At 38.4% G+C, this 26946-nt stretch overlaps 1 protein-coding gene, 1 long non-coding RNA gene and 1 pseudogene across 3 annotated transcripts in view; all 3 read right to left on the reverse strand.

Moving 5' to 3' along the window:
- Window positions 1-26946, reverse strand: part of LOC311079156 (Fc receptor-like protein 5) — a 353766-nt gene that overhangs the window by 108893 nt on the left and 217927 nt on the right. The window lies entirely within an intron of this gene.
- LOC311079216 overlaps window positions 1-26946 on the reverse strand; it is a 246342-nt gene that overhangs the window by 6713 nt on the left and 212683 nt on the right. The gene's annotated exons all lie outside the window — the stretch shown is intronic.
- Window positions 3270-9349, reverse strand: LOC311078897 (aerolysin-like protein; annotated as a pseudogene). Its single transcript has 2 exons — window positions 8380-9349; window positions 3270-3358 (listed from the first exon to the last, which is right to left on the reverse strand). The product of its transcript is annotated as an aerolysin-like protein (transcript).

Genomic DNA, 26946 nt, shown 5'->3' on the forward strand with positions numbered 1-26946 from the left:
CGAGACGGTTAAACCCTCTTCGTCCCCCCTCCATACCCTCTTGGGACCTTTCCCTGGTGCTTCAAGCTCTTCAGGATGCTCCCTTTGAGCCTTTGCACTCAGCAGACTTAAAGCTTCTCTCTTTGAAGACTTTGCTGCTGATTGCACTGGCCTCTATCAAGAGGGTAGGGGGCCTGCAAGCATTTTCGGTCGACGAATCGTGCCTATAGTTCGGGCCGGGTGACAACCATGTTGTACTGAGACCCCGGCCTGGCTATGTGCCCAAGGTTCCCACCACTCCCTTCAGAGATCAGGTGTTAGGCTGGGTTCCATATGTGTGACCCTATGGGGATTCCATATGTGTATACTTCCACGGCTGCTCCTAATCGAAGCCCCGTGTCTTTCCCTTGGGCTAAGTTACCCAATATTCATATGCAGTACAACCTTCGGGCTAGTCCATATGTATTTTTTCACATAACTCCCTCGAAGAAAGTTCCCCTTTTATAGAAAGGGCACGGTTTCCCAGTGTTATCCAATAATCTCGCTGTATGGGTTATCACAGAACAACAGTGACAGATACGCTCTGTGTAAGCCCTTTCCTATCGTCCATCCAGGCAAGAAGGGGTACAGGCTTACACCGGGCACTGGATGGGGTGTATCAGATGTGGCGCTTTGATAGGGATTCCTATCAGTCGGTCACGACATACGTCGAGAGTGACCGACCGATAAGGGAACGTCTCAATTACATATGGTAACCCTCGTTCACTGAGGCAGGGAATGGAGACGTACATCCCATCGTCACATCTGCTGCTGCCCGTCGGGGTGGCCAGCTTACCAGGCTTGGCTCCTCAGCAAAAAAGGAGCTCACCTCGCACCTGCTGCTCATTATATACCTGCGCTGCGAGGCTTAACAGCTGATGCAAATGACTGCATGCCAATGTGTTTTGGCTCATTTTAGTTTTACTCGAAGTAGATTGGCCTCTCTAGCGAGATTCCTATCAGTCGGTCACGACGTACGTCTCCGTTCCCTCCCTCGGGGAACGAGGGTTACCATATGTAACTGAGATGTTTCGCCATTTGGCTGTAAAGAATGTTTACCTGTACAGAAGGTTACTAACGTTTACTCTATTGAAGGTTTTTGATAACAGACTGCACACTAGGGTCATCTTTATTCCTTGTGTTGTGAGGACTTTGTGGACTTTAATAAATCTCACATTTGGTTAATTGATTTTGTGTGAATGTACCCTATGTTGCACCCTGACCCCAGTCCACCTAGGGCAGGGCTATTCAATTCAATCATCTCCATCTGGCCCAAAGGCACCCCAACCTCCCTCCGCCTCTTTTCCTGGTGGTGTGGCTACATTTGGTTAGATATGCGAGGGGCCATAGTGGCGTGTGCAGCTGTACGTCTATACACACTGTCTATACGCGTACCATGAGCGCTCCGACTAACCTGAGAAACGTTTTCAGTCCGAATATTTCAGCAGTTATTATGTGTGTCCCGTATTTCTGTCGACTGAACCAGCGATACCAATCATTTGTGAATGGTGCGAATCTTTTGTTCTATCTTTGGTTCAATTATTTCCTTTCCATGAATTGGCCAAATGCACTTGCATAATGGTCTGAAACGATTCAGATTCGTTCGGACCGCTCTGTCACTGAATCATCTGAAGCTGTTTCTCGGTCAGTAACAACAAATATAGAACAAATAGCGCTGTTTTCAGTTTAGTTTCAGTTCAACTCGCAGTTTAGTTTACTTTGAACTGCGCAGCACCGCCCAGTGGATAACGGAACGCAAGCTTAAAGGAGTTGCGTTTACTCCCAGTTCTGGACACTATTATTAAACAGCATTGCGACATCCAGTGAGAAGTTGTTCAATTCGTCACACCTCTGTTACAGACCACAAATCACTCGATGATTTAACTAGTTTTAAATCAGATGAAGCAGCCTCAACATTCCCAACACGACTGATGAGGTAAACAGCAGAAACACTGTGCCATGAACGAAGTTAAAAGACTTTAAATCCCCTAATCACCACCTTTACAAACATTTACCATGAATGTACTGTAGTAATTTACTATGGTTTGGGCAGAAATATGGAATATTTATACTGAATACTATCTTATAGTCATTTATATTGCAGTAGATTAATTAGGTGGGTAGAGGAATATACAATTCATTTTGTGTATATTTTTTAGGGATTTTGTTATACAGTGGTAGTGAGTGAGAAGCCATGCATGGTTTTACCTGTGGTTATCACGTCTCACTGTCAGAATATTTTCATTTAAGCCTATAATAATTATAAATAAAATAATTCTTACCAATACCTATGATCTTGTGTAATTCATATTTTTGTACATAGCTGTAAATAAGTTATTTATGAAAGACTCTGCATACTGTTGGGTACCACATTTCCAAGTAAATACAATACTTTTTTAGGTTTACTTTAGCTTATTTATTGATACTGTTATGTTTCAATAAGTAATAAATAATGTTTCAATAAATAAGCTAACCACCGGCCCTCCTCAACATTCCGATTTAATAATCCGGCCCTCGAATTAAGCTAATTGAATAGCCCTGACCTAGGGGCATAACATTACTCACTTTTCACTTTATTTCACTTTATTTAATTCACTTCATATAGTATAGCAGTACATAGATCAAGTCTCAACTCTTATTTAAGACATTGTGCATATGCAAAAAATATGCTTAATCCAATATAGAATGGTAATGCTTGAAAGTTCTGTTTTCTCCGATTTGAGGTACAGTGGATAACTTTGGTTATACCAGCTATAATCCTCTAGATAGAAAGGTCATCTTGGACTTAAATTGAAGCTTATAAACTTGGGAAGTTTTTCATGTACATTTGAGGCAGTGATATATATAATAAAATGCTTGAAAATTATCACTTTTGATGACAATTTGTCCGGCGGACAGCCATTTTTTTGTCTTTTGGGGTATGTTGAGGGTGATATTTGACAGCAAAAAGGCAGCAATCCCCAGAATCTTTTTCTGCTAGTTTCCCCTATGTGTCAGGATACACCATGCAAGATTTTAGGGTTATACGGCCATTTATGTTGCTGCAGTACCTTAATATTCACAATTACATCATTCCGCCAAAAGCTTTTCCCAAAAAGGGTGTTTTTTGGCCCCTGAGACCAAACGGGGCCGAGTTGGGGGTGACTGTTATCAACTTGTGATGGCCCAAGGTAATAAAAATAAGATAATAGGAAATAATAGTGAAAAAAAGGTAGCAAAAAACATCCTGAGGAGTGGACCTGGCTCCTGGCCTAGATGAGGTCTTGTATGTTCCTGCCCTGAATACCAACAGTCATCCTCATCCAGCCTCCCGTCCTCTCATCAATGTAATTGAAGAAGGCTACCAGTGGTTAGAGAGAGTCAGAAACATTCTCGTGAAAGAGAACCTTGAAGCCGGAGAATGGATCTCATGGGCTGCATATTATGCCAGCATCACAGAGGCTACTTCACCTCCCCCATCCAAATCATACATGTTGTGTTTGGCATGCGGTTTTTGATAAAAAATTGCATACTTCACCTCCAATTGTCATGGTAAGGACAACATTATTGTTTTTTAGTCTTGAAACCTAATTTTTTGGACTCCTTGACCCCAAAAATGTACACGTTGATACCAAATTTGTCATTATAGATATAACAGAAGCAAAGATATGGGCCTCTCAAGTATGGTCGTTTTTAAAAAATGTGCGTATATAAGATACAAAATGTGATCTCACTTGTGTTTTAGGATAAATTTATTTCTATGGCCCTAAGGTACTTCCATACCAAAGGGGACCTTTGCATCATGACTTGAAGTCAAAAGTCACTTAACCTCCCTACTACTTGTCGGAGTTATGTAGGGCCCTATGAATTCCGTTTTAGTTTTCCAAATTTCGTTTTTATTGTTTACAATTGTGACAGGCGCCCGCGCATTTTACTGAGAGAACGAGCAGAGAGAGAGAGAGAGAGACCCTCCCAGACATCCCAAGTCTCCCGGAAGTTCCGGGAGTCTCCCGCATGTTGATCGCGGCTCCCTGATGCCCGCGAATTAGTTAAAATCTCCCGGAATCTAGAGCGAGCAAGAGTTTGATTTGAAGTGATAAGTACACAGGTTAATTTCTAAGAAAATGTATGCTTTACACTGTATTAGAAAGGACAGTAATGGTAAAATAGTTCATTTAAATGTTTTGAAAGGGAAATATATTAAAAGATGAATGTTACATGTATGTTTAAAAGAGTAATCAACTTCAAATCAAATCAAAAGGGCTCAACTTAACTCTTGCAGAGATCAACTTAATTAGCTAGCGAAAGCGGTCATATAGGGATTGTCAAAGTTTTTTTTTTTTTTTTTTTCGTCAATCTACTGAATTTTCCGTCAACGATACCAGGGACACGGAAACACCGGGGAACATGAAATTTGGTGGGCATGTAGCCCCACTAGACTTTTACGGAAAAATTTCGTTTAGTCCCCGGGGGCCACTCCCCCCCCCCGCGCTGGGCCCCCCCAAACCCAAAAAATGCAGTTTTTCCTAAATAACTACCTGAACCGTGGCACCGAGGATGAAGAAATTTGCAAAGTATGTTGGTCTTAAGGGCCCACATCAACCTAGCCCATAATCGATTGTCAAAGTTTTTTAGTTTTTTTTCCCGTCAATCTACTGAATTTTCCGTCAACGATACCAGGGACACCGAAACACCGGGGAACATGAAATTTGTTGGGCATGTAGCCCCACTAGACTTTTACGGAAAAAATTCGTTGGTCCCAGGGGGCCTGTAGATGGTGCTGTTGAGCGAAGGGTTGCTGGTTTAGGATGATACTGTCACACACACACATGCAGGAATACAAACAAACGCAAGCATGCACACACACTGACATCCACAGGCACAGACACACACACATACAAATCCACATGCACAGACACACACACACACAAACACACACGTGCACACACATGTACGCACGCACACATACACGCACAGACACACACATACACATACACAAACACACACACATACACACACACACACAGACAGACATGCACATACTACTGCTTTTTTTAGGTATCAGCCATATACCCGATTTACCAATACCCAATGTGTTATGCTTGGGCAGTATACTAATGACGTGGGTGGGACATGTTTCATGCCATGTTAGATCACATCCTGAGAGTCTACGCTTTCAGAAAATATATAGTTTATATAGTTGAATCAGTTTTCTCTTCATGGTACAGACCAAAATGTATTATGTGTACACTTTCTTCACCTAAATCCATAAAATCCCATTAATTTCAATGGGACATTTACTTAAGTGTTCTACTAGGTACAGTGGGAATGAGTTTAATTTTGTTAACATTGTTTTTTTAAAACTCTGGGACCAGGGCTACAAGATAAAACCACTTTTTTGGGGAAATTTTTTTTTTTATTTCAGTAAAACACAACAAACCCATGCCAAAGTCAGATAACTGACTTTTACCATCAACAGGCACCTCAGCCGTTTGGTAGAGGTTTGTATAAATTGAATGGGAGGGTCCTTTGAAAAAAAAAAACACAGATTTTTCATACTTAGTATGTATAAGTATATATACTATTTTGATCCCGTGAGGGAAATTTGGTCTCTGCATTTATCCCAATCCGTGAATTAGTGAAACACACTCAGCACACAGTGAACACACAGTGAGGTGAAGCACACACTAATCTCGGCGCAGTGAGCTGCCTGCAACAACAGCGGCACTCGGGGAGCAGTGAGGGGTTAGGTGCCTTGCTCAAGGGCACTTCAGTCGCTTTTTACTGTTAACCACTGTTATGGATGTGACGTTTTCACATTATGGATGTTAAGTGTCTAAACTAATGACTTTTGATATAAAACTTAAATAGTAATGGCAAATAATTACAAAACTCTAAATTATCCATGATCCACAGGAATACTCCAGACAGTCTTTTAAAATATACAACTTATATACATAAACACGCAATACAGCCAAATTGCTCCACGTCATTTATTTTTGTGGAAAGCCAGTGCAGGCCTGAGCGGCGGTCATATTTTGTACCGCCATGCGGTACATCTAGTTAAGTTGATCTCTGCAAGAGTTAAGTTGAGCCCTTTTGATTTGATTTGAAGTTGATTACTCTTTTAAACATACATGTAACATTCATATTTTAATATATGTCCTTTTCAAAACATTTAAATGGACTGTATTACCATTACTGTCATTTCTAATACAATGTAAATCATACATTTTCTTAGAAATTAACCTGTGTACTTATCACTTAAAATCAAACTCTTGCTCGCTCGCTCTAGATTCTGGGAGATTTTAACTAATTTGCGGGCATCAGTGAGCCGCAATCAACATGCGGGAGACTTCTGGGAGACTTGGGATGTCTAGGAGGGTCTCTCTCTCTCTCTCTCTCTCTCTCTCTCTCTCTCTCTCTCTCTCTCTCTCTCTCTCTCTCTCTCTCTCTCTCTCTCTCTGTAACATGCGCGCCATTGCGCGGGCGCCTGTCACAATTGTAAACAAAAAAAAAACGAAATTTGGAAAACTAAAACGGAAATCATAACTCTGACTGGTTTTGAGCAAAGTATCTGAACAAATAGTATAGCTACTCAATCAATGACAGCCTACAGCTAGCTTTACCTTGGCACAAATGTGTGTAAGTGTTAAAGGAGTCATGACCTGTCATTTTCACTTTTCCACGAGAATCAATGTATGTTATGATTGCCTAACGATTGTACACTGGCCGGGAAGCCGATATTTAAAAGTGAAGCGTTTGTTTACCCCTGGGTTCGTAAACCAGCCCATGTGCACGCGCACTCAAATACGAGATTTTAATTTCTGCCCCGACTTGACGCCATTTTTAATGACGCCTACAACCCTTCCCACTGGCTTAACGTTAACGTTAGGTGTCTGTGCTAAACATTTTACGCCGGAATCCTTCACAAATTTGGGGCAATATCAGGGAACAATCAGAGACTTGCCTGCAATTGAAACGGTAAGACTGTGTTTTTATTGCTCTACTGTGTGTAACAAACAACAGCTAACTGCTAATGCGGCTATTGTATGCTAGCGGGAGCATTAGCTTCGAGGTAAACATGGGGAATGGCTGCTACTTTGCAAACAACAAATGACTGAGATCATCATGAATTCGGCTATTGTATATTGATTGCCTAACGATTATACACTGGCCGGGAAGCCGGTCGCGGCCAGGTCGGGTTCATTCACAACTTGCGCCATGATGTCATTTTGTAATGATATGCTAAAGCGTTTCCTGCGGTGTCAACCCCCCTCCTTCCTGCCACCAATCAACGCTCCCCTCATTTGCATTATTAAAATGACCGTCCACGACAGCCAAAATATCGCATCAGATCTCGCGAGACAATAATGCCTTCAGAAATAAGGGTCAGAGGAGCTCTGTGTTTATTTTTTTTTTCCACTTTTCTTTTTTAGAAGGGCCTGAAAGACTATAATAGAGCGTGGGTATCCAAGGCAATACTAGGTTATGACTCCTTTAATGTATTCACGTGTCCTGCTGTACTCAGGAATCTCATGTACAGATGTATGTGTAGATTAGCAGAGTCATATAACAGCATCATTGCAACACTAGTGAACCCTGCATTGACTGTGGTTCACTTCGAGATTGTGGAACCACTGGCGTTTTAGTCTATATGCTAATATTTGAACACTCTTTTTGTGTATTGTGGAATTTTGACTGTTGTAGTAATTTTTTTTATTGTATGTGTTTTATCTTGTATTGTTTTTTTTTTGTTTGTTTTTTTTACTATGTGTTTGTATAGTGCTATGGACCATTTTCAGCTGTGGCCACACTTGTCTGGCCTTGAACATGCGCACGGAAACTGTGGGCCGTTTACACGTCATCAAATAGTTTTTTACATGAACAGAACTTAAAATTAAATACATTTTTGATTAACTGAAAATGTTGAACTCTGACAAGTCATGATAGTATATTTAATCAATAGGCATAATTTGTGTGTCATCCCAGCTCAATAAAATAACAATTACAAGTAAAAAGTCTAACAGTATCTCAGAAATTGATTTTTTTATTTCACAACAATACATATATTTAAGTAATGACTAAAGGAATTATTGCGCACACACAGAAAACAGCTCGCAAGTTCCAGTCTTCTTGCACTTGATGTTTAAAATGACAGGACTTAAAAACATGCAAATGATAAACTTTCACTCTATGCTGGTTAAACTTTGCAATTAATCAGCGAATCACAAGCGTTATGGGCTGGGGCGCAGCTGGCCTGTACGGATCATGAATCACGGATCAACTACCAATTCTTAACATCCCACATCCTGCGATGTGACTATTGTGGATGCGCACACCACAATATCGATGCTAAAACGATACATCGTGCAGCCCTACTTGACATTAGAGGAGATTCCTTGGTATCCACTGTGATATCAGTGTAAGTGACGCCTTTGTATCTGCCCTTGGTTCTGTACGCAAACACACTGCCGTTCCTGCAGGTCATCTTCACTGTGCCAGTGTAAGGCAGGTCAAAAGTGGCTCTGCCAATAGTGATTGAAACATCCACCATCTTCCCTGGTGGCACATCTACATCAGTAGTCAGAGTTTCGGTTCTCTCATCTGTGTTCTCACGACCATAAGTGCTTTCATTTCCAATGGTGACACTGAATCCTGTAGTAACTTCAGCAACCTCTGGAATTCCAGCCTTCACTTCCATACTAAATGTTGCAGATAAACTTCCACTCACAGACCATGAAGATGTTTGATCACTTTCTTTGAGGTTTCAATTGTTTGTTTTTGTGTGGCAGAGGAGTTGTTCCTGAAAGTGAGGGATTTGATTTCTTCTACTGTCACCTGTGGTATCAGTTGGTGGAGAGTGGGATAGTGGACATCGGTGAGAACTGCTGATTCAACTGCTTTGAGAAACATGAATCCCATGCAGTCAATGTCATGACCACCTCTTCCTACAACTCCCAAACAATATCCAGAGCCGACATGAATGGGAAATTCTCTTCTTAAACCCCAGCTTGTCATCTTTGCAAAAAATTCTCTCCCCAGACTGGTATTGAATTTGATGGCTCCAAGATGTGATCCTGCTCTGTTCGCCCACAGGGAAAGTGAGGTGAAACACTCACCAGGTGTGAACTTGTACTCTTGATACGGTCCTTGTGTATCAAAGGTTGGACTTTCGTCCACCAAATTCATCAACTCTTCCATCTGAAAGCCAGACCTTGACAGCCTTCACCTGCGATCCTCCCACCCAGACTCTGATCTTCTCTAAACTGGCACCGTTGTTCACACCAGTAAATGAGAATCGACCCCCTCCGTTTCCACCAATTTGTTGAAGAGTTGTTGTGTCAGACATGAAATCTGAAAATAATATAAATATACAATTTTATAATTATATATAAATTATATAAATTAAATTATATAAATTTAATATAAAATAATATCAGATCAGAATTAGCATCAGCTGTACACTTTATTGCAGTGTTTCCCAACCCAGTTTCTGGAGACACAACAACAGTACACACTGGACTTTCTTAAATTATCCATTCATTTCCAGTCTGTGAGTATCTACTAATAAGCTGACTTGAATCAGGTGTGTCTGAATAGGCAAACATGCTAAATGTGCAGTTCTGGCATTCCTCTGGGAACAGGGTTGGGAAACATTAGCCGCTATCAGAGTATCCTAATGTACAATCTAGGTACTATTGGTTAAAGGGATAGTTCACTATGAAATTAAATTTTGGTATGTTTTAGCTTACCTGAAGGGCATCCAAGATGTAGGTGTCCGCAGTAGTTTCAATTGTGATATTTTTAGGTCAAACCGTTCTTGTCTGACAGTCATATCATGCAGGTCTATGGTCACGGTCTCAAAGAGCATGCACAAAGTCCAAATTAAAACAATTCCCCATCGTCCAAATTAAACAATTATTACAATAATTTATTTTTTTTTTTTTTTTTTTTTACTCAACATTTTGAATTTGTACCTCAGTATTTTATCACTAAAGTTTTAAGCTAAGCAAAATTATCTTTCACTTTGCCCCTTTAAAAAAATAAAATAATAATAATAAAAACTTAAATTTTGATGTTAAATTATTATCAATTTAAAGACTTGCAGTGATTAATAAAAAAATAATGAATTATAAGTTATTCTTCTTATTATTATTTTTTTATTTTCATTATTTTTTTTATTAATCACTGCAAGTCTTTAAATTGATAATAATTTAACATCAAAATTTAAGTGGCCTGACCAGACAAGTAGCTTAAAACTTTAGTGATAAAATACTGAGGTAAAAATTCATAAATAAATAAATAAATAAAAAATGTTGAGTTAAAAAAAGAAAAAAGAAAATGTATAACATATTATAGTTATTTAACATAACACCACTGCATGAGCTATTTTGATGAGTATCAAGATTGAAAATGTTAGATTAATTTTAGGCTTCAATAAACAAGTAGCCTATATTAAAGGTGCAAAGAGCAAGTCTCTGAGTTTTTGCAGAACTATGCCCCCCTCTGGCGACAAATGAAACTGCAACACTGCAACTGAACGCGCATGACGTCACGCCCAGCCTCAGATTCGGCCCGAATCCCTCTTATTTATTTTACTGTACAGGATTATAGAGGCAATCGCAGTGATCAGAGAAGGGCTCATTCAGCCCATCAGGCAATTGTTTAAGCATGTATGGGTTAGAAAAACAGGTATTTTTAACAGGAAAAGTTGCTTAATGCACCTTTAAGTTACTTATAGTGTAGACACATTATTGACTGTTTTAGTTCTATTTCACCGACGAAAATAGTTCCATAGCGTCACGATCATTTCGATGATCAAAGGACTTGGCAATTATTTTAGGAAGGTCTATTGAATGCCTATTGAATGATTCTGATTTAGCGTTTGAATGAATGACTCATTAAGACGGTCACTTGCCGCCGCTTATTGGCGGTTTAGTTTCATGTTTAAAAGTAGGCTATCATTGATTTTGTGTGTGTGTGTGTGTGTGTGTGTGTGTGTGTGTGTGTGTGTATTCAAAGATTTATTTAAAACATTCACCTCATAACATTATGCTATTTATTGCAGTTGTAATTTTGCAGTGTACATTATTTCATTTGATTGGTAACAGCTAGCCCCGTTTTTATTATAACTTAATTTATTGATCAAATGTAAGAATTTGACATGAAAGATGCATTTAATAAGGTAAAAAGAAAATCTGCCTTTTTATAAATGTAAATAATCATCCCGGAATGAATTATTTTACATTTGATTATTCAATATCTGTATGTGAATACTAGACCTACCTGACAATCTTAAAGTTGTTTATTTTCATTTGTTTCATCTTTGTTCTATTAAATTAGGTTTTGGTCATTGCTTGTAATTAAGTTTATTTGTTATAATTTTATTACTGAATGTTTGCTTTTCTTTAATAACATTTGAACTTTATAGTTAAGTCTTTGGCTTTTGCTGTGGTATCAAATATGTCACTGGCAGGCCTCTCTAACATCATAGCTTATTTATCTGAATAAAAGGTTTCATGGGCCAAAACAACAAAAGCAATAACAATTTAAAATCTTTTTGTCATTATTATTATTAGTAGTATTGTGTTGGGTAATGAGTGTGGGCGCTAACACTGATCTTGCACACCCCTCAGCAAAGTGCAGTTGTGCCGCTGGTAAGTCTACAGTAGTATTTATTTATTTATTTATTTAATCTATTAATCATTTAGAATCTTTATTAGTTACTGATGCAGTCAGGGGTACCGCCAGAAATTCTGGGCCCTATGGAAACCAACATTTCTGGGCCCCCTACATTTTTTACAGATAAAATTTAACCCAATAAACATGTCCTCTATACTTTAAAAAATATACTTAGCACCAGTGGCGGCTGGTGAAAAATATGTTAGGTGGGGCTGTGTCATATTCGGTTATTTTAAATAGCTTGGCCTTGGTAACCATGGGACACCAGGTCTTATAGCGTTGTGGCTCCCAGGTTGTGGAATGCTTTTGCTCAAGACGTCTGTCAAGCATTCACCCTTTTCTCCTTCAAAAACCTTTTTTTTTGTCTGAATATTACTCTTTAGCTCAGAATCTTTAAATGTTACCTTATTATTAATGTTTATGTTACTTGCTTGAATCTTTAACCTAACTTTGTAACTGAACTCTGTATATTTATATCTGCCCTTGGTATGTCTATCTTTGATGTTGAGGTTTATTTAGTTCAATTCCTTAACCTAGGCCTATATTGTAAAGCGACTTTGTTGGAAAGGCTATATAAATAAAAAAAATCCTATTATAATTAATAACCACCCAGGATACCAGTGCTCTGTGAAAAGTAATTATTTAATGCCAATATTAAAAGGTTGAGGCATTTTTGCACAAAAACAAACATATTGCACAAACTTTCTATTTGCATTTGAAATTTAACTCAAACAAAATACTTAGTCATTAATTAGCTGATTAAATACAACTATTACCTGCAACAATTTTGAGTGATTTTAAACAAATGTTCCACAAAATGTACAGTAAATGAACATAATATTAAAGGGATAGTTCACCCACAAATGGTAAAACCACATTTATTTTTGAAAAAAGATTACCGGTAATAAAAAAGGAAATTTCTCTGGCATTTCTTTCTTTTTGCTGTATCGAAAACATACCGAACCATTTTTGGGTGAACTATCCCTTTAAAGGGATACTCACCCTCATGTTGTTTCAAACCTTTATGAATTTCTTTCTTCTGCTGAACAGAAAGGAAGATATTTAGAAGAATGTCAGTAACCAGACAGTTTTAGATACCATTGACTTCCATAGAAAGAAAAAAATATATACTATGGAAGTCAATGGTATCTAAAACTGTCTGGTTACTGACATTCTTCTAAATATCTTACTTTCTGTTCAGCAGAAGAAAGAAATTCATAAAGGTTTGAAACAACATGAGGATGAGTATATGATGACAGAATTTTCATTTTTCAGTGGAGTATCCCTTTAAGACAATTTATATTTATAAAATTACTATGTACAAAGAAACAGTGTGAGTGTGAGTGTGTGTGTGTGTGTGTGTGTGATCTCATTTGTACAGGAATTTTGCTCTTAATCTCCTTCTGAGTGGCAAACCTCTCAATGACCCTTTTGTTGAAGTCAGGAATGTCCCTGATAAGTTTCTTCTCCATGGAGAGCATCGCCAGAGCATTCAGGCGATCCTGCGTCATGGTGTTTCTCAGGAAAGTCTTGATCCTCTTTAAAGTAGAGAAGCACCTCTCAGACTCAGCTGTAGTCATGGGTGTGGTGATGAGGATCTTGAGAAGACTGACAGTCTCTGTGAAAGTGCTCTGAAGGTTGTTCTCCATGAAAAACTGGTACAGAGGTACTGCACCACTGCAAGCATTGAACTCGTCGTTTTCATAGATAAGGGACAGTTCTGTTTTGAGCTTGGCCTTGTTCAGCATGGGGTATGCCTCCACTGTTGTTTCAAGCACTGCCCAGCAAACACATTTACGTTGTGGCAACGTCTCTGGCACGTTGCATTTCTGCTAAGGCAACGTCGCTGTCTACGTGCTCGCAACATTGTAACAACGTAGAATTGTAAGACGTGACAGGGCTGTAGCAACGTTGTTGCGCGACATTCAGCAACTGAGAGACGACGTTCTGACAATATTTTTATATTGTGTATTTTGTTAGAGAATTATATACTTTTTGTCGTTTATCTATATTATTTAATGGGGCTATCAACACCTGCAAGTGTAGCCTACACTTTGAAGAGTAAAAATGACAGAAGGTTTCGTTAATTCAACTTTATTAAAACTGCATATAATCAAATTGCACGTCCAAAAGTAATACATTTGTGAAAAAAAGAAATAAACGAATATACAAATTTATTTTAAGTATAATAAATAAAATATAAAAAGCAAAGGCAGGTCAGAACATTTAATGAACAAAACCGGGTCTGTATGGCGGACAGTAGCCGAGCAGGTGTCACCGGGGAAACATCCACAAATCCAGAGGAGCAAAGAAACAAATGAGACTAAATAGCATAAAAATCAAACAAAAAACTAAACAGTGCGAGCGATGCTACATTAATCACATTAGAAATTAAAGTTGTAGGTTGTGTTTGATAGCTGAGGTAGGCTAAACGCAATACTCACGTATCCTTGCTCGATGATGAATGAGAACACAATGAGCTCAACAACAGGTGGTTGGAATTTAAAAGGCTGATTTTCCCGCTTCAGGGCAGTGACGAGTACATTATGTAGTCCAGTGGTTGTCAAGACACCGTTGGCACAACCTTAAGCAATGGCCCTGAACGGTGGTTTAATACCAACATTGTGACAACGCTGTAACAACCTTCACTATACAACGTAGTTATAGCAACCTTTTGGCCATGTTGTTAAAACGTTGTTAGAAAGTTGGCTACGTTGTGCCAACGTTCTGTGTTTGCTGGGTGTGTCAGGGAACTTCACACAGTGTTGTGGGAAGAGCTCTCCATGCAGAAGTGTTGCACTGATCAGGTGCTGGGTGAAGGAGAACCGCTCCATGGCTCAGGATGGTATCACATACCTGTAAAAGATTCATCAGCATAAATTTCCAATAAAGCCATTTTAATGAAAGTGATTCTGACTGAACGAGTCAAGTATGATTATTAAAGGGATAGTTCACCCAAAAATGAAAATTGTGTCATCATTTACTCAACCTCAAGTTGTTTCAAACCTGTATGAATTTCTTTCTTCTGCTGAACACAAAAAAAGATATTTTGAAGAATGTCGTCAACCAGACGATGGACCCCATTGACTTCCATAGTATTTTTTTTTTCTACTATGGAAGTCAATGGGGTCCATCGTCTGGTTGACGACATTCTTCAAAATATCTTTTTTTGTGTTCAGCAGAAGAAAGAAATTCATACAGGTTTGAAACAACTTGAGGTTGAGTAGATGACACAATTTTCATTTTTGGGTGAACTATCCCTTTAAAGGTTTTAACACCATTATTTCTAATTGCACTTTCTTTACACTACACTGAAAAAAATAATTCATTGGATTTACTCAATTGAATAGTGGACATTGGTTGCACACAATTCAATTGTGTTCAATCAACACAAACTATTCATGTTCAACCAACACAAACTATTCATGTTCAATCAACACAAACTATTCATGTTCAATCAACACAAACTATTCATGTTCAAATCAACACAAACTATTCATGTTCAATCAACACAAACTATTCATGTTCAATCAACACAAACTATTCATGTTCAATCAACACAAACTATTCATGTTCAAATCAACACAAACTATTCATGTTCAATCAACACAAACTATTCATGTTCAATCAACACAAACTATTCATGTTCAATCAACACAAACTATTCATGTTCAAATCAACACAAACTATTCATGTTCAATCAACACAAGTACTTTATATTGATAAAGTTAATGAAATGTGTTATGGAATTTGTTTTCAATATTCTTTTTACATGGTTAAATTGTAATTTATATGTTCTAAATCTATATGTATTAATAAAATAAATTACAGTTAACCAAGGAAAGTGGCAAGGAAATCAAGGGCAACTGGACTGGTTAAGATATCTTGAAGGGGTTTTGCTTCTCATTTGAGAGGCTCATTTCTGACTGAACAACTGTCATTCAGCCACAACTGAAGAAGCCTCTTGGTCCTGGGTGAGAAGTGAAACGTCTTCAAGAAATCCTAGTCAGTCCAGTTGTCATTGATTTCAACATTTCTAGGATAACCATTACCTGGATGACTTCACAAACAAATTAGTAAAGAAATTAAAAATTATCAACAATTATTCATTAAAAACTATAAGCCTGTTCAATTCTGACATTTTATTCAACAAATGAATGTACTGCACAGGTATGGCTAGAAAACAATGTTTTCCTAAATTAAAAGTTCACCATAATGTACAATGGGGATGTCAAGATTTGTTAACAATGTAAGATATTAACACATTGACTAGTAAAATGTGGCTAGTACTGGACAGTAATCAAAACCGTAAAACTTGGTGTGTACTGCATTTTGTATCTAAGAACAAATGGTCTAATCAATGTAAGAATAATGTGCTTCTTTACCATCAGTGTGTTAGCTTAGTTTGGCTAAAACATGCCAGAGCTTTTTCAAAATGCATATGCATCTATTAAAAAAAAAGAAAACACCTTAAAATGTACTGTGGGAAGCTCAAGGTTTTGGAACAATGCTATATTAACAGAGCAAAACAATGGAATGTTAAAATCCTAATGTGCCTGGTGTACTGTACAGTTATCAAGACTGTAAAACATGGACCTGGTGGTTTCAAAACCAGGCTGCAACACTGCATCCTGGGGTGTACTGCACTTGAATATCACTGGATTGGTGATAACAAAACCAGGCTGCAACACCACTCACCTCAAGGAATATAAATTGTAACTGCAAACTGCATTTATAAAACAATTCACTCCAAATGTACAATGGGAAGATATGTTTTTTGAACTACAGGTATGTATTATGTTTCAACACATTAACACATGGAAAGGTAAAATGAAAATGTTCCTTGTACTGTGAAGTAATCACAACTGTAAAAGAAAAATATCACTGGACTTCACTGGATCACTGGAAAATATCACTCAAGAACAATGAGGTCTCTTCACTGGTGGAGCTTAGTTTTCAAGCTTTGAGCTTTTCCTGACAGTTCGCCTGCATCCACCTCCATGATTATCTTTTGAATTACCTCAAAAGTGTAGCGGAGCTTTGTAGGGTACTGCATGTTTAAGGCATAAAAGAGTCCAAACAACATTGCAGACGCAAGGGCTACATTTTCAAGATCACGAAGTGCCACCACACCCTCAATGACTATTCCGACGTCAGAGGGTTCGCTGTTGGCAGTTTCTTTCACAACATAGATCCCCACTGTCGTCATCTCTATGGCACTGAAGAAATGGGTCTCAGACATTTCCTGGTGAAAAGGACACAATTATTTAAACTCAGACCTCATTAGGACATAGAGCATCTTTTAAACTACACCAAAATTACTTCCAACATTACTTTTTGCATAAAGAAACAGCAGACACACTAATGTTTTGATTATCTGAAATTACAGTACATTTGTTATTACAGAGACAGTTAAGTACCTTAAAATTTACTGTTTGGGTACTGATACAGAATTCCAGATGACCAGTACCCAAACTATAGCGAACACTCTTAAAGGCGGCTTTCACACCTGAATGAAGGGTCATGTTTTGATACATTCGGTTAGTTGGCTCTTTTGGTCTGACCAAATTTAGTCTGTTTGGTAGGTGTGAAAGTGTATAAAAATGGCTACAGTTGAAATGTGCCAGGGCTTTTGTGATCCATTTTTTTTCTTTTTACTTATATTTAAGATTTTGCTTGCTACCCTGGCAAAATAATTTCATGGGATAGACGGCCTATTTTTATTTACATTATTTTAAGTTAAAGGGCAAGCTAACTACCGGTAGTATTGTTTTGTTTAAGCAGATAAAACATTTGTAGTTAACATTTTTACATTTAGATTAAAAAGTATCTTCTACTATTCAACTTATGTAGTTCTCTCTGCCCATTCATTTATTTTTATGTAGATGTTTTTTCAGATGTGAAATTTCAATTAACAGCAAAATTACAGCTAATTATTATAGGGGTTGGGCGGTCGTTTTGTGAGCCGCTATGTTGATCTGTTGTTTTGCCCTCCAGGTCACCGTGCATGTCACATGACTGAAAACTATGAATTGCTCTTTATTTTTTTTTAAAGTAGGCTTCAACAAAAAGTACAGTACTGTCTGATCTGGGCCTAACAATGTTATACTATTACTTCACTATACACTCACCACATACTCCTGGACAAGATCATCAGGATCTTCATTTAGGTAAATGCAGAGTCCTTTGATGACACATTCCCGACCAGCATCAATGTCTTCCTTAGAGAATAAAACAAAAGCATATGACTGCATTTTAACACAAAGCTGTTCCAAGTTACAGATAGTTGTTTAATTTGAATGCAAAGGTAAAGACACTTCATCATCAATTGACTACCAGTGGACATAATACATAGGTTTGTTTGATTTGTTTGCCTTATAATAAATTACAGTAGACAAAAAGAACATATTTCAATTAATAATTACTTATTGGCATACTTAGGCCGTGTGTCCACCAAAGCGCTTTTCACGCGGCTGGCGTGTTTTTTCAATTGATTCCAATGGGAGCGCCGCGTTTTTGAAACGCCATGAGCGTAGTGATGCGCTGAGCGTTTTAAAAACGCTGAAGCGCCGAGCGCTCGGCACTTTTTGCAGGTCGCTCGGAGTTGAAGAATGTTCAACTTTGGGTTAAACGCAGCGCTCGTCACTGTCACTTTTTACCCAACCGACCAATCACTGTGGAGGAGGGGCAGGACAAATACCACACCGACCAACTTTCAAAACCAAGCGTGCCGCACAAGCCATGAAAAGTGAAGCCAAAACGTCTCGATCGCCCCCCGGTGACTGGTCCTAGTATAGGTCATAAGTCCCGCCTCCCTGTGTTATTCAATGGGACGTGAGACCAACTAAACAATTAAATTACACTTCAAATATATTTTTTCCAAAGGTGGTGTCTTTCATTTGCTGTCGTTTTTATCATGCTGATGTAAGTTCAAGTGTCTGTTTCAAAAATAAGTTGGTTTTTAGTTAGTTACGTGATGCGGTGGTGTAACGTCATGATTGACAGCTGTGATTGACAGGTTCTCAAGCGAAGTAGTCACTGAAGCACCAACGGACATTTTTTTCGGGATCTTCGGAGGACTGAGGAGAATTGTATTTACTTTATTTTAACAAGCCTCTTGTCGTACTGCAATCAATTTTTAAAAAAGTGTGCAGAATCCACTCTCACTGAGTGCATTCTGCGAGAGTGAGGGCGGAGCGTTGATTTCGCGGCTTTACTTCCTGCTCACTACTGTGCAGGTCTGGTCCCGAGATCGCTACTGCGCAGACTCAAGTTCCAGTATGTCAGCGCCATATCGGGACTCTGGCGGCTTCAGTTCTCATCAATGGAAGAGAGCGAAGGGTGTCATCCATCTTTTTTTACAGTCTATGGTCAAAACCTTCTGTATTTTGTATCATAGCAACAAAGAGTCTCAACTGAAAAAACGCAGTGCTGTCAAAACGCTCTCAAGCGTCCACAGATAGGCGTTTTCAGCAGAGCGCCTAGCGTTTTCAGATGGCTAAGAACGCTTTGGTGGACACACGGCCTTAGGACTTCAAAATTAATTAATTAATTTAGTTTTTTTATTTGTTTATATTTCTAAAGTAACTTGCTACTCAAGTAATTTTTTCATTAAATCCCTTTGTACTCTAAGCTTGATTTATACTTTTGCGTCGAATCTACATCCTAGCCTACGCTTATACTTAAAAAGTATACAGATTACTACATGTCGCAGTGATGTGAACCGCAAAACTGTGATCCGTCAGCTGAATAGTGCTCCATGCTTTGAAGTAAATTTTACGAATGTGATCCATTTTGTCAATAACATTTGAAAAGTCTATAAGAGCCGCACATATATAATTTTACCCCCTTTAAGTAAGCAAGAGCTAAACAGAAAGTTAGCCTGTTTGGCTGGCAAAAGTCGACCAACTAGTGTTTTGGTGGTGTAACTGCAGAACGTCAAAACCAACACACAAGTATAAATGCATGACTACGGCATAGACTTGATGCAGAAGTATAAATTCATTTTAGTTAAAGGTTGGGTAGGTAAGAATTATCTAAAGAACTTTTTTTCAAATTGGCTTAAACTGTCTTTATATACATAATTAAAATGTAAGTACTTTGAAAAAGAGAGTATAAAAATTGAGTGACTATAGTGTATTTAATCTTCAATAAACATTTTAGACAATTCTGACCTACCCTACCTTTAAGCTTTTTATTCTCTACCCACCTCTGCGAACATATTCCCAACATGGGAAAAATGCAACTGAAAGTTAAATAGTTAGAATTCTTACCGTCATCATGGCAGACATGTCTCTAAGTTTCCTTCCCGCCTGCCCCGATCTCTTTTCAAACATTTTTAACAGATTTGCAGTGAATAGGTCCAGCTGTGAGAGGAACCTTGACTGTAATGGGACTGTGGTGATCCGTTTAAACTCTGCATTTATCTGAAACATTAGTACAGGGACATGCATACAAAATATTAGTATCTATCACACAAGATTTCACAATTTTACTGATAAGTTTTTTTACTTGCCTCCATTACATCAAATAGAGCTGGCCATCTCTCTTGAAAGTCGCTGATCATCGGAGCACAACGTATTACTTCTTGTCTTCTTAATGCAAACGTTTTCTCCATTTTAGCCCTAACTGTCTCTCTGTTATTACGCTGCTTGATATCTGAAATGAGTTCAACCCTCATCTTCTCCAGGGACTCTTCGCACTCCCCAAGTGGAAAGGAGGGATAGTAGGCCACTTCACCCCTCTTTGGTATCTTAACATCAAAGGCAGGACTACGTTTACCATCAGGTTTAAATTTCAAAGCATTTACACACACTTCAGGACATCCTACTTTTCGGAGATGCGTGCGGTAGTTGGACAGCTTGTATTTGAGGCTGGTCTTCCATCCTCCATAACCAGTAGCTGAGCCTCTCTCTTGTAAACATGGATGCCTCTTGATGAGCGCCTCAGCAACTTGGTCAAACTCTCTGTCTGTGACATAGACTTTGTGCTGGACCATCGCTTGTATCAACCCCTCTAATATATCGGACTTCAGCTTTGGATCAGGAATGAGCAGGGTCCCCTTTTCTCTGAAAGCTGTGTCGGCTTGTTCAAGCTTTAACTCTGCATCAAATGAAAAACGAGGAATATTGAAAAAATCTGGCCACAAAGACCTTGAAGAGGTGGACTGTGGCGATGAGAGAATTATGGAGCTATCATGAGAAGAACATAAGGAGTCATCATTGTGAGTGGTTGGGGAGTCAACGTCAGCACAGTGATCTCCATCGAAAGGTCTGCAAAATGTGTATATGACCTTGACTGTAGCTTTGTCTTGTACTTCGTCCATAGAAGTTAGGTTCATGAAGTCGTTGCCAAAAAGGGTATCCATAAACTGCAGTCGAAAGGCTTGGTTTATTTTACATTGAGTCTTTATCTCAGTCTCTAGGTCAGTTACAGTTGACGGCAGACCAGAAGGAAACACCACCCTCTGGCAGCTGTCTGGCCCCAGGATTACTCTGAGAATCGCTGTCATGGTCTGTTAAGAAAAAGAACAATAACACAAAAAGAGTAAACTGTTGAGATCAAATGTGCAAGTATGCAAGTTTGTCAAACACCATGCTAAGGAGGAAAGACACCCAAGACATAAAAACATATAGACCAAGGTCATTATAGTTTAGTATTTTCTAGTTTTAATAGGAGTTTGCGGTTTATTTTTTTTAAATGCTTGGTTTTAGTTAAATTGTATTAGTTTCAGTGTAAGTTTAATCTTTCTATGTATTATGGGACTGTACCTTTCTACCGACTTTCACCACCAAGATGCCAGGTGACGGGCACAGACTAAAACGGGCACAGCTAAGAAATTTGAAGAGATTTCATTTCCACCCAAAATATTAGTCTTATGCAGGCCCTATAAAATGAATTGGCAAAGACGAAAACTAAACATTACTTTATAATTTGAGTTTATTTTTTGATAGTTTTGCAAGAAAAGTTACAATTATCTTTTTTTTTAAGGACTCATTTTGATTTCAGTTAACTATAATTTTTTCACACACGTTTTATTATTATTTGGTTAGTTTTCATTAACGATAATAACCTTGAGACAAATTTAAGAGTGTGCCCTCATGTTCATGTTATGTATCCAATCATCATGTCCAACTTATTACCTTGCTTTAAACGCAGATGGATCTCTTCAATGTCACCATCCGCGCACACCCAACCAGATAGGCAGCCAAGGGATACTCATCAACCAGTTCACAGACCTCAACAAGAGCAAGTTCTTGTGCTGGAGATGGAGTCAGCTCATAGGCTCCATAGTGCTCTCTATACCATCCACACAGCAGTTTCAAAACAAAAAAAAATCTTGATTGCAAAATGCATATTTGATGGATTTCCCCAAACTCAGGCAGTCCACCTTCAGACCCATGGGCAACTACCATACCTGCCCTGTAGTTTATTCCCTTGCTCCAAACATTTTTTGAAAGGTGTATTTCAGATAGATCAGGATATCTTAGTTTGAAAGATTGAGCCAACTCTTCCTTCAAAAACCCTAATGGGACAAGAGATGCATTTGACACATCCAGAATTGGTTTATCAATACTTGGAGACGACAAGTGATAGCCAATCATATACTGATGTTTCACAGCCAGAGAAAGGGGCACATTTTTAAAGCAACTGGTGCGTTTAATTACCCTTTTGAAGAAACTGTGCTTTGCCTCAAACCTCATGGTCCAAAGACCCACAAGAGGTCCAAACAACTTTATTAGTTTTGGATAATGTTCTAGATAATGATGTTTGGGCAGCAGTCTATTCTGTGGAAACACCTCTTGATGCCTTTGTCTATGGTCAGAAATTTTGCTTTCAAGGAATGCAATAGAATCATCGTTGTGGACTGGGGCAACCACAAGCTCCACGATCTGTTTTAGATCCAACAAAACTTGCCATACAGGATCATGCTCAGGAATTTGGGGCCCAATTAAAAAGGGGAGCAATCTTAGCAAGTTCCAGTTTTCATGGGCATTACCGCCTATGGTTTTCCTGCTTGACAGATTTTGCGGCAAAACATGAGGCTTATTTGTTTTGTCTGTCCACTTGTATGGAAAGTGAAGAATGGAATTGTTGATATCACCCAAGCTGATATACTTCTTTGATATTAGTATGTTGAGACAACTTGCAATTTCAACAGGCACAATGCCTTCAAAGAGGTCATGGGCAATGTCAGGAGGGTAGCCACTGACAACATGAAAATGACAAAGGGCTTTAGTCAAAGGACACGCACGTTTAACTCCAAAACAGTTACTGCCACTATCTAAGGCTGCTTTGACATGAGCCTCGTGCGTTTCTTTTGTTCTGAGGATAAAAGTTTCTGATCTCACCTCATTCAATGCAATTTCTGTGGCTGTTGCAGTACAAAAACGACAAAAATAGGGGCCTGTAAAACTCTCAACAAAGCCTGCTATTCCGTGAGCTCCTAAATTGTCTGCAGCAACTGATTGAACTGTACCTTTAAGCGATCTGCCCAGATGTGGAACATATATTCCATTTACTTCCAAAGACCTGAGATCTCTAACAAGTGGTTCTAAAACCTTGTCATAGCCATAGCACTTCACATCGTCTGTTTTGCACAACAGTGCTAAATAGATGGAGGTCAAAGACGAATTACACCCAGGAGGAAGGTTGCTCAGCACCCAATACACAGCACAAAGTTTGTGTGTTTTACGGGAGGTGCCTAGAGGGTTGCAGACCTCAAAGTCATCAACATACAAACTTAAAGATAGTCTTAACTCCTCCCCTGACAAAAAAGTGTTTTGCTTAAAGTGCAGACCGTCCCTGAAAGACCTGTACACAATTTCACCTGAAGTCTCCGCTTCTGTTTGGTGATTACAAACTATCTTGTCCAAGATATCTTGCCTATTCAAAAGCACTCGTAGGGTTTCAAGAATGGGGACATACTGAAAGGTTTTGTTCTCTTTAGAATCCAAAATATATTCAACTGGTTCTATTACATTAAAGTTTGCCTTATAATACTGCTTACGTTTATATGCAGAACTCAAAGTACCATCCTTAGCTATGGCTTTATTTATAGGATCCCCTGTGCATAAAGCAGTGGTTATTTCCTCTATGACATCTCTGTCAACCTGAAGGTTGTGCTTCTGAAAAATATCAACTAGAACACCATCAGTGTGGGAACTTGAGAGAGAGCTAGTTAAGTGGTTAAGGTCAGACAAAAAAATCACTGATTGCTGTGCTTGGTACATGAGTAAAATGTTCTAACTTTAACAGAGCTGCTGCAAAAGTGTGTTCTATTACATTTGGAAGGTCTTCTGGGGCATCTACACTTGAACCTGGTTGTGCATCCAAGTATACCTCACCTATATCATTGTTTGAAGTATTTTCAGCTGAATTTAGGGAAACAAAGCTGGTAGATGTCACAATGCCTGGTTTAAAATCGGTTAATGAATAGGAATTGTGTGTTCTGCACTTGTGGGATCTAAATGTTCCGTAGATATTTGTTTTAAAGTCGCAACCTAAAAACATGCAAGTTACAACCTCATTTTTCTTCAGGTGTGCATTAATGTGAACCCAGTAATCCCTTTCAGAGACAAGATCCTGACAAAGACATAAATGGCATCTAAATATACAGCTATCTGTTTGATGAGAGGTTTCAGCCACATGGAATCTATTCAAATGAATTAAAAGTGCATTCCATGTTCTAAAAGTGCACGGGCAGGTTACATATGCACATGGAAATCTATTATTATTCCCATAAAAACTATGTTTTACCCGATAATGCTTTAATACATGGGACCTACTTGGTAAAACTGAGGGGCAGGCTTTGCAACGCCACATTCAAAGCATTTTCTGCATCACTCGTCACTGAAAAAGAGAAATAAAAAATAAAATAAATAAGAATAAATCAAAGAAAAGTTTCACATATACAGGTATTTCTAATTAAAAATAAAAATGCTGTCAAATTATGAAATATCAAACAACAACAAAACATGTTAGGGGTACTCCTATCAGGATTTTGGGGGACAATCAACATTTCCTGGACACAGTATAGTCCGAAACAAATCACTGTGTCTATAATGAAGCCTGTGGAATTCTATTTTTACTTAAATATTCTCTACAACAATGTTGGCTTTATTAAGTATTAAAATTAACTAGGGCTGTCACTTTTTATTCGATATTCGAATGTACATTCGAACATGACGTGAAATATCCGTAATCGAACTATAAATAAACTATTCGGTTTTTAAAGTGATGTGTAATAGCGCATTTTACAGTCTATGATTAGTTGAATGCCATTCTCCCTCTCTGGCACACGTGCGCTGCGGAGCACAGTCTCTGTCTTGCATGCGCGCGCTCTAGGTTGCGGGAGATTTAAACTAATATGCGTGCATCAGGAAGCTGGTAGATCTATATATAAAAATGAAATAAACAACAAAAAGGTAGTCAAATTTGTAGGTTGCACAAATTGTAAAAACTACTGTCACTCTCTCAAAAAATGGTTGCAAAATGCAATTAAACATTTTAGAATGACATTCTGTGAGATAAACTACTACAGAACCCTGCCCTGTGAGGCAAACAATGTAAACATTAACTTTACTCACCAAACAAACCTGAGCCCACAGTGAAAGAGCTGACTCCACATGAAGTTAGTACAGAGTGTGAGTTTAGGGTTTACCTGCAACAACAAAGAGCAAGAACATAAATTAATGTTACCCACCATAGAATAATTAAAACTAGATTATATGTTAATATGTTATATGTTCAAATCATAAGCCTTTCAAGTTAAACTCTTCCTTATTTAAGATGAACAGCTAAGAACTATTAAAAACACATTTTGTAGATTAAGCGACCCTTTGTTTTTTTCTAAAAGGTTAAACTTACTCAAAATGTACCATACAACTTAAAACATTAATGCAGTTCCTGGCAAAGCAGTATTTTGGGTGTTTGCGCCACAAAAGTTAACATGGCTGGAGCTAAGTAGCCTACCTCACCCCCAAAGTAGTTTTTTTTTTGCTTCTCTATAGTTACCAATAGACTGTATAAAGTTAAAACGGTTAACTCCCAGCAAACAGGGGACGTCCCCCGGACGTTTCGAACGTCCCCTTAGGTCCGCATTAGGTCCGCTTTGTAACGTTCCCGAGCGGACGTTCGGAGGACGTCCGCATTTGGTCCGCTTTGTAACGTTCCCGAGCGGACCTTCGGGGGACGTCCGCAATTGGTCCGCTTTATAACGTTCCCGAGCGGATGTTAGCAGAGTAACTCACGCAGACAACAGGATTACTGTTTCACATCAACCAGTTTTGTTCAGACTGGCGCACTTTTATTTAAACAGAAACATGTGCATTCATTCAGTCACTGATTAGGTCACATGACATACACTCTGCAATATGATTGCCTGGTTCAAGGAAAATAAATAAAAGGTAAACAAACCAAATATAAATGAGAGCACAATATTTATAAATCTCAACACCCCCACTTGCTCTCACATTTCTATTTCAACATTTCCAGTTCATCATCTCAATACAAGTACAAAATTCATACACCAAACATAAATGAGTTAAATTTCATTAACTTGAGCTTTGTTGCTGGTTTCGTTAGCACATCTGCAACCATATCACCAGTTGGACAGTATTCCAGACTAATCCTGCCCTCCTTTATCACAGATCTCACAAAATGGTACTTAATGTCCACATGTTTACATCGTTGTCTATACACAGGATTTTTTGCTAAAGCAATGGCACCCTGATTGTCCTCATACACCCTCGATTCATATTTCTGACCATCAATGTTTTCTAACAATTGCTGTAGAAATAAACACTCCTGTACAGTCGCAGCTGTAACTACTCGCTGGTTATTAAACAGTCCACGCTTCCGAAGTACAGATGTCCAATTTTTGTTTATTGAAGAGACACCGTGAAAACTAGACACAAAAGGAAAACAAACCATAATTTTACACACAACACCACTACGGACACAAACCAAACATAATATACAAAACATTAACACTTTTACCGTATTCGCCTGGTAACCAGCAGTAGATTAAGTCAGGAGCACTAACGTGTATCAGAATTCACATCTCATCGTTCAGTTGACGCTAACACGTCCAGGTGGAATAAATCAGCACGGGTCACATGACACAACTTAAATAAGCTAAATAATAATAATAATAATAATAATAATAATAATAATAAAGTAGGAATGGCAAACCAAATTATGAAATTATCACAATACACAGAGATACACATTTAAACTATAAAGTCAAAAAACAATAAAATA

This window comes from Abramis brama (assembly GCF_963993115.1).
Source record: "Abramis brama genome assembly, chromosome: 3".
Taxonomy (NCBI): domain Eukaryota; kingdom Metazoa; phylum Chordata; class Actinopteri; order Cypriniformes; family Leuciscidae; genus Abramis; species Abramis brama.